Below are 9011 nucleotides of genomic sequence, written 5' to 3'. Positions count from 1 at the left end.
TGTGAGATGATTTCACAGAACAGAAAGAAGTTTCTCAGAAAGCTTCTTTCTCTTTGTTATCGCAGGATATTTCCTTTGGCCCTATAGTCTTCAAAGGGATTCCAAATATCTGTTCTCAGATTCCACAGAAATAAGGCTAGCAAAGAGATCCACGAAATACAGATGTAACTCTGTGAGATGAATTCACAGAACACTTAGCAGTTTCTCAGAATGCTTCTTTCCAGATTTCATCTGAGGATATTTCCTTTTTCACCATAGCCCTCTATGGGCTTCCAAATATCACTTTGCCAATTCCACAAGAACTGTCTTAGCGAAAGGCTTCTTGAGGGGAAAGCTGTAACTCTGTGAGATGATTTCACAGAACACAAAGAAGTTTCTCAGAAAGCTTCTTTCTCTTTGTTACCGCAGGATATTTCCTTTGGCCCTATAGTCTTTAAAAGGATCCGAAATATCTGTTCTCAGATTCCACAGAAATAAGGCTAGCAAAGAGATCCACGAAATACAGATGTAACTCTGTGAGATGAATTCACAGAACACTAAGCAGTTTCTCAGAAAGCTTCTTTCCAGATTTCATCTGAGGATATTTCCTTTTTCACCATAGCCCCCTATGGGCTTCCAAATATCACTTTGCCAATTCCACAAGAACTGTCTTAACGAAAGGGTTCTTGAGGGGAAAGCTGTAACTCTATGACATGATTTCACAGAACACAAAGAAGTTTCTCAGAAACCTTCTTTCTCTTTGTTATCGGAGGATATTTCCTTTGGCCCTATATTCTTCAAAGGGATCCGAAATATCTGTTCTCAGATTCCACAGAAATAAGGCTAGCAAAGAGATCCACGAAATACAGATGTAACTCTGTGAGATGAATTCACAGAACACTAAGCAGTTTCTCAGAAAGCTTCTTTCCAGAGTTCATCTGAGGATATTTCCTTTTTCACCATAGCCCTCTAAGGGCTTCCAAATATCACTTTGCCAATTCCACAAGAACTGTCTTAGCGAAAGGCTTCTTGAGGGGAAAGCTGTAACTCTGTGAGACGATTTCACAGAAGACAAAGAAGTTTCTCAGAAAGCTTCTTTCTCTTTGTTATCGCAGGATATTTCCTTTTGCCCTATAGTCTTCATAGGGATCCGAAATATCTTTTCTCAGATTCCAGAGAAATAAGGCTAGCAAAGAGATCCACGAAATACACATGTAACTCTGTGAGATGAATTCACAGAACACTAAGCAGTTTCTCAGAAAGATTCTTTCCAGATTTCATCTGAGGATATTTCCTTTTTCACCATAGCCCTCTATGGGCTTCCAAATATCTCTTTGCCAATTCCACAAGAACTGTCTGAGCGAAAGGCTTCTTGAGGGGAAAGCTGTAACTCTGTGAGATGATTTCACAGAACACAAAGAAGTTTCTCAGAAACCTTCTTTCTCTTTGTTATCGGAGGATATTTCCTTTGGCCCTATAGTCTTCAAAGGGATCCGAAATCTCTGTTCTCAGATTCCACAGAAATAAGGCTAGCAAAGAGATCCACGAAATACAGATGTAACTCTGTGAGATGAATTCACAGAACACTAAGCAGTTTCTCAGAAAGCTTCCTTCCAGATTTCATCTGAGGATATTTCCTTTTTCACCATAGCCCCCTATGGGCTTCCAAATATCACTTTGCCAATTCCACAAGAACTGTCTTAGCGAAAGGCTTCTTGAGGGGAAAGCTGTAACTCTGTGAGATGATTTCACAGAACACAAAGAAGTTTCTCAGAAAGCTTCTTTCTCTTTGTTATCGGAGGATATTTCCTTTGGCCCTATAGTCTTCAAAGGGATCCGAAATATCTGTTCTCAGATTACACAGAAATAAGGCTAGCAAAGAGATCCACGAAATACAGATGTAACTCTGTGAGAAGAATTAACAGAACACTAAGCAGTTTCTCAGAAAGCTTCTTTCCAGATTTCATCTGAGGATATTTCCTTTTTCACCATAGCCCTCTATGGGCTTCCAAATATCTCTTTGCCAATTACACAAGAACTGTCGTAGCGAAAGGCTTCTTGAGGGTAAAGCTGTAACTCTGTGAGATGATTTCACAGAACACAAAGAAGTTTCTCAGAAAGCTTCTTTCTCTTTGTTATCGGAGGATATTTCCTTTGGCCCTATAGTCTTCAAAGGGATCCGAAATATCTGTTCTCAGATTACACAGAAATAAGGCTAGCAAAGAGATCCACGAAATACAGATGTAATTCTGTGAGATGAATTCACAGAACACTAAGCAGTTTCTCAGAAAGCTTCTTTCCAGAGTTCATCTGAGGATATTTTCTTTTTCACCATAGCCCTCTATCGGCTTCCAAATATCACTTTGCCAATTCCACAAGAACTGTCTTAGCGAAAGGCTTCTTGAGGGGAAAGCTGTAACTCTGTGAGATGATTTCACAGAACACAAAGAAGTTTCTCAGAAAGCTTCTTTCTCTTTGTCATCCTAGGATATTTCCTTTGGCCCTATAGTCTTGAAAGGGATCCGAAATATCTGTTCTCAGATTCCACAGAAATAAGGCTCGCAAAGAGATCCACGAAATACAGATGTAACTCTGTGAGATGAATTCACAGAACACTAAGCAGTTTCTCAGAAAGCTTCTTTCCAGATTTCATCTGAGGATATTTCCTTTTTCACCATAGCCCTCTATGGGCTTCCAAATATCACTTTGCCAATTCCACAAGAACTGTCTTTGCGAAAGGCTTCTTGAGGGGAAAGCTGTAACTCTGTGAGATGATTTCACAGAACACAAAGAAGTTTCTCAGAAAGCTTCCTTCTCTTTGTTATCGGAGGATATTTCCTTTGGCCCTATAGTCATCAAAGGGATCCGAAATATCTGTTCTCAGACTCCACAGAAATAAGGCTAGCAAAGAGATCCACGAAATACAGATGTAACGCTGTGAGATGAATTAACAGAACACTAAGCAGTTTCTCAGAAAGCTTCTTTCCAGATTTCATCTGAGGATATTTCCTTTTTCACCATAGCCCTCTATGGGCTTCCAAATATCACTTTGCCAATTCCACAAGAACTGTCTTAGCGAAAGGCTTCTTGAGGGGAAAGCTGTAATTCTGTGAGATGATTTCACAGAACACTAAGCAGTTTCTCAGAAAGCTTCTTTCCAGATTTCATCTGAGGATATTTCCTTTTTCACCATAGCCCTATATGGGCTTCCAAATATCTCTTTGCCAATTCCACAAGAACTGTCTTAGCGAAAGGCTTCTTGAGGGGAAAGCTGTAACTCTGTGAGATGATTTCACAGAACACAAAGAAGTTTCTCAGAAAGATTCTTTCTCTTTTTTATCGGAGGATATTTCCTTTGGCCCAATAGTCTTCATAGGGATGCGAAATATCTTTTCTCAGATTCCACAGAAATAAGGCTAGCAAAGAGATCCACGAAATACACATGTAACTCTGTGAGATGAATTAACAGAACACTAAGCAGTTTCTCAGAAGGCTTCTTTCCCGATTTCATCTGAGGATATTTCCTTTTTCACCATAGCCCTCTATGGGCTTCCAAATATCACTTTGCCAATTCCACAAGAACTGTCTGAGCGAAAGGCTTCTTGAGGGGAAAGCTGTAACTCTGTGAGATGATTTCACAGAACACAAAGAAGTTTCTCAGAAAGCTTCTTTCTCTTTGTTATCGGAGGATATTTCCTTTGGCCCTATAGTCTTCAAAGGGATCCGAAATCTCTGTTCTCAGATTCCACAGAAATAAGGCTAGCAAAGAGATCCACGAAATACAGATGTAACTCTGTGAGATGAATTCACAGAACACTAAGCAGTTTCTCAGAAAGCTTCTTTCCAGATTTCATCTGAGGATATTTCCTTTTTCACCATAGCCCCCTATGGGCTTCCAAATATCACTTTGCCCATTCCACAAGAACTGTCTTAGCGAAAGGCTTCTTGAGGGGAAAGCTGTAACTCTGTGAGATGATTTCAAAGAACACAAAGAAGTTTCTCAGAAAGCTTCTTTCTCTTTGTTATCGGAGGATATTTCCTTTGGCCCTATAGTCTTCAAAGGGATCCGAAATATCTGTTCTCAGATTCCACAGAAATAAGGCTAGCAAAGAGATCCACGAAATACAGATGTAACTCTGTGAGATGAATTCACAGAACACTAAGCAGTTTCTCAGAAAGCTTCTTTCCAGATTTCATCTGAGGATATTTCCTTTTTCACCATAGCCCTCTATGGGCTTCCAAATATCTCTTTGCCAATTACACAAGAACTGTCGTAGCGAAAGGCTTCTTGAGGGGAAAGCTGTAACTCTGTGAGATGATTTCACAGAACACAAAGAAGTTTCTCAGAAAGCTTCTTTCTCTTTGTTATCGGAGGATATTTCCTTTGGCCCTATAGTCTTCAAAGGGATCCGAAATATCTGTTCTCAGATTACACAGAAATAAGGCTAGCAAAGACATCCACGAAATACAGACGTAATTCTGTGAGATGAATTCACAGAACACTAAGCAGTTTCTCAGAAAGCTTCTTTCCAGAGTTCATCTGAGGATATTTTCTTTTTCACCATAGCCCTCTATGGGCTTCCAAATATCACTTTGCCAATTCCACAAGAACTGTCTTAGCGAAAGGCTTCTTGAGGGGAAAGCTGTAACTCTGTGAGATGATTTCACAGAACACAAAGAAGTTTCTCAGAAAGCTTCTTCCTCTTTTTTATCGCAGTTATATTTCCTTTTGCCCTATAGTCTTCATAGGGATCCGAAATATCTTTTCTCAGATTCCAGAGAAATAAGGCTAGCAAAGAGATCCACGAAATACAGATGTAACTCTATGAGATGAATTCACAGAACACTAAGCAGTTTCTTAAAAAGATTTTTTCCAGATTTCATCTGAGGATATTTCCTTTTTCATCATAGCCCTCTATGGGCTTCCAAATATCACTTTGCCAATTCCAAAAGAACTGTCTTAGCGAAAGGGTTCTTGAGGGGAAAGCAGTAACTCTGTGAGATGATTTCACAGAACAGAAAGAAGTTTCTCAGAAAGCTTCTTTCTCTTTGTTATCGCAGGATATTTCCTTTGGCCCTATAGTCTTCAAAGGGATCCGAAATATCTGTTCTCAGATTCCACAGAAATAAGGCTAGCAAAGAGATCCACGAAATACAGATGTAACTCTGTGAGATGAATTCACAGAACACTAAGCAGTTTCTCAGAAAGCTTCTTTCCAGATTTCATCTGAGGATATTTCCTTTTTCACCATAGCCCTCTATGGGCTTCCAAATATCACTTTGCCAATTCCACAAGAAATGTCTTAGCGAAAGGCTTCTTGAGGGTAAAGCTGTAACTCTGTGAGATGATTTCACAGAACACAAAGAAGTTTCTCAGAAAGCTTCTTTCTCTTTGTCATCGGAGGATATTTCCTTTGGCCCTATAGTCTTGAAAGGGATCCGAAATATCTGTTCTCAGATTCCACAGAAATAAGGCTAGCAAAGAGATCCACGAAATACAGATGTAACTCTATGAGATGAATTCACAGAACACTAAGCAGTTTCTCAGAAAGCTTCTTTCCAGATTTCATCTGAGGATATTTCCTTTTTCACCATAGCCCTCTATGGGCTTCCAAATATCACTTTGCCAATTCCACAAGAACTGTCTTAGCGAAAGGCTTCTTGAGGGGAAAGCTGTAACTCTGTGAGATGATTTCACAGAACACAAAGAAGTTTCTCAGAAAGCTTCCTTCTCTTTGTTATCGGAGGATATTTCCTTTGGCCCTATAGTCTTCAAAGGGATCCGAAATATCTGTTCTCAGACTCCACAGAAATAAGGCTAGCAAAGAGATCCACGAAATACAGATGTAACGCTGTGAGATGAATTAACAGAACACTAAGCAGTTTCTCAGAAAGCTTCTTTCCAGATTTCATCTGAGGATATTTCCTTTTTCACCATAGCCCTCTATGGGCTTCCAAATATCACTTTGCCAATTCCACAAGAACTGTCTTAGCGAAAGGCTTCTTGAGGGGAAAGCTGTAATTCTGTGAGATGATTTCACAGAACACTAAGCAGTTTCTCAGAAAGCTTCTTTCCAGATTTCATCTGAGGATATTTCCTTTTTCACCATAGCCCCATATGGGCTTCCAAATATCTCTTTGCCAATTCCACAAGAACTGTCTTAGCGAAAGGCTTCTTGAGGGGAAAGTTGTAACTCTGTGAGATGATTTCACAGAACACAAAGAAGTATCTCAGAAAGCTTCTTTCTCTTTGTTATCGGAGGATATTTCCTTTGGCCCTATAGTCTTCATAGGGATGCGAAATATCTTTTCTCAGATTCCACAGAAATAAGGCTAGCAAAGAGATCCACGAAATACACATGTAACTCTGTGAGATGAATTAACAGAACACTAAGCAGTTTCTCAGAAGGCTTCTTTCCCGATTTCATCTGAGGATATTTCCTTTTTCACCATAGCCCTCTATGGGCTTCCAAATATCACTTTGCCAATTCCACAAGAACTGTCTGAGCGAAAGGCTTCTTGAGGGGAAAGCTGTAACTCTGTCAGATGATTTCACAGAACACAAAGAAGTTTCTCAGAAAGCTTCCTTCTCTTTGTTATCGGAGGATATTTCCTTTGGCCCTATAGTCTTCATAGGGATCCGAAATCTCTGTTCTCAGATTCCACAGAAATAAGGCTAGCAAAGAGATCCACGAAATACACATGAAACTCTGTGAGATGAATTAACAGAACACTAAGCAGTTTCTCAGAAGGCTTCTTTCCCGATTTCATCTGAGGATATTTCCTTTTTCACCATAGCCCTCTATGGGCTTCCAAATATCACTTTGCCAATTCCACAAGAACTGTCTGAGCGAAAGGCTTCTTGAGGGGAAAGCTGTAACTCTGTGAGATGATTTCACAGAACACAAAGAAGTTTCTCAGAAAGCTTCTTTCTCTTTGTTATCGGAGGATATTTCCTTTGGCCCTATAGTCTTCAAAGGGATCCGAAATCTCTGTTCTCAGATTCCACAGAAATAAGGCTAGCAAAGAGATCCACGAAATACAGATGTAACTCTGTGAGATGAATTCACAGAACACTAAGCAGTTTCTCAGAAAGCTTCTTTCCAGATTTCATCTGAGGATATTTCCTTTTTCACCATAGCCCCCTATGGGCTTCCAAATATCACTTTGCCAATTCCACAAGAACTGTCTTAGCGAAAGGCTTCTTGAGGGGAAAGCTGTAACTCTGTGAGATGATTTCAAAGAACACAAAGAAGTTTCTCAGAAAGCTTCTTTCTCTTTGTTATCGGAGGATATTTCCTTTGGCCCTATAGTCTTCAAAGGGATCCGAAATATCTGTTCTCAGATTACACAGAAATAAGGCTAGCAAAGACATCCACGAAATACAGACGTAATTCTGTGAGATGAATTCACAGAACACTAAGCAGTTTCTCAGAAAGCTTCTTTACAGAGTTCATCTGAGGATATTTTCTTTTTCACCATAGCCCTCTATGGGCTTCCAAATATCACTTTGCCAATTCCACAAGAACTGTCTTAGCGAAAGGCTTCTTGAGGGGAAAGCTGTAACTCTGTGAGATGATTTCACAGAACACAAAGAAGTTTCTCAGAAAGCTTCTTCCTCTTTTTTATCGCAGGATATTTCCTTTTGCCCTATAGTCTTCATAGGGATCCGAAATATCTTTTCTCAGATTCCAGAGAAATAAGGCTAGCAAAGAGATCCACGAAATACAGATGTAACTCTATGAGATGAATTCACAGAACACTAAGCAGTTTCTTAAAAAGATTTTTTCCAGATTTCATCTGAGGATATTTCCTTTTTCATCATAGCCCTCAATGGGCTTCCAAATATCACTTTGCCAATTCCAAAAGAACTGTCTTAGCGAAAGGGTTCTTGAGGGGAAAGCAGTAACTCTGTGAGATGATTTCACAGAACAGAAAGAAGTTTCTCAGAAAGCTTCTTTCTCTTTGTTATCGCAGGATATTTCCTTTGGCCCTATAGTCTTCAAAGGGATCCGAAATATCTGTTCTCAGATTCCACAGAAATAAGGCTAGCAAAGAGATCCACGAAATACAGATGTAACTCTGTGAGATGAATTCACAGAACACTAAGCAGTTTCTCAGAAAGCTTCTTTCCAGATTTCATCTGAGGATATTTCCTTTTTCACCATAGCCCTCTATGGGCTTCCAAATATCACTTTGCCAATTCCACAAGAAATGTCTTAGCGAAAGGCTTCTTGAGGGTAAAGCTGTAACTCTGTGAGATGATTTCACAGAACACAAAGAAGTTTCTCAGAAAGCTTCTTTCTCTTTGTCATCGGAGGATATTTCCTTTGGCCCTATAGTCTTGAAAGGGATCCGAAATATCTGTTCTCAGATTCCACAGAAATAAGGCTAGCAAAGAGATCCACGAAATACAGATGTAACTCTATGAGATGAATTCACAGAACACTAAGCAGTTTCTCAGAAAGCTTCTTTCCAGATTTCATCTGAGGATATTTCCTTTTTCACCATAGCCCTCTATGGGCTTCCAAATATCACTTTGCCAATTCCACAAGAACTGTCTTAGCGAAAGGCTTCTTGAGAGGAAAGCTGTAACTCTGTGAGATGATTTCACAGAACACAAAGAAGTTTCTCAGAAAGCTTCCTTCTCTTTGTTATCGGAGGATATTTCCTTTGGCCCTATAGTCTTCAAAGGGATCCGAAATATCTGTTCTCAGACTCCACAGAAATAAGGCTAGCAAAGAGATCCACGAAATACAGATGTAACGCTGTGAGATGAATTAACAGAACACTAAGCAGTTTCTCAGAAAGCTTCTTTCCAGATTTCATCTGAGGATATTTCCTTTTTCACCATAGCCCTCTATGGGCTTCCAAATATCACTTTGCCAATTCCACAAGAACTGTCTTAGCGAAAGGCTTCTTGAGGGGAAAGCTGTAATTCTGTGAGATGATTTCACAGAACACTAAGCAGTTTCTCAGAAAGCTTCTTTCCAGATTTCATCTGAGGATATTTCCTTTTTCACCATAGCCCC

This window comes from Macaca nemestrina, chromosome 1, assembly GCF_043159975.1.
Source record: "Macaca nemestrina isolate mMacNem1 chromosome 1, mMacNem.hap1, whole genome shotgun sequence".
In the NCBI taxonomy this organism is placed as follows: domain Eukaryota; kingdom Metazoa; phylum Chordata; class Mammalia; order Primates; family Cercopithecidae; genus Macaca; species Macaca nemestrina.
This window is presented reverse-complemented; position numbering follows the sequence as displayed.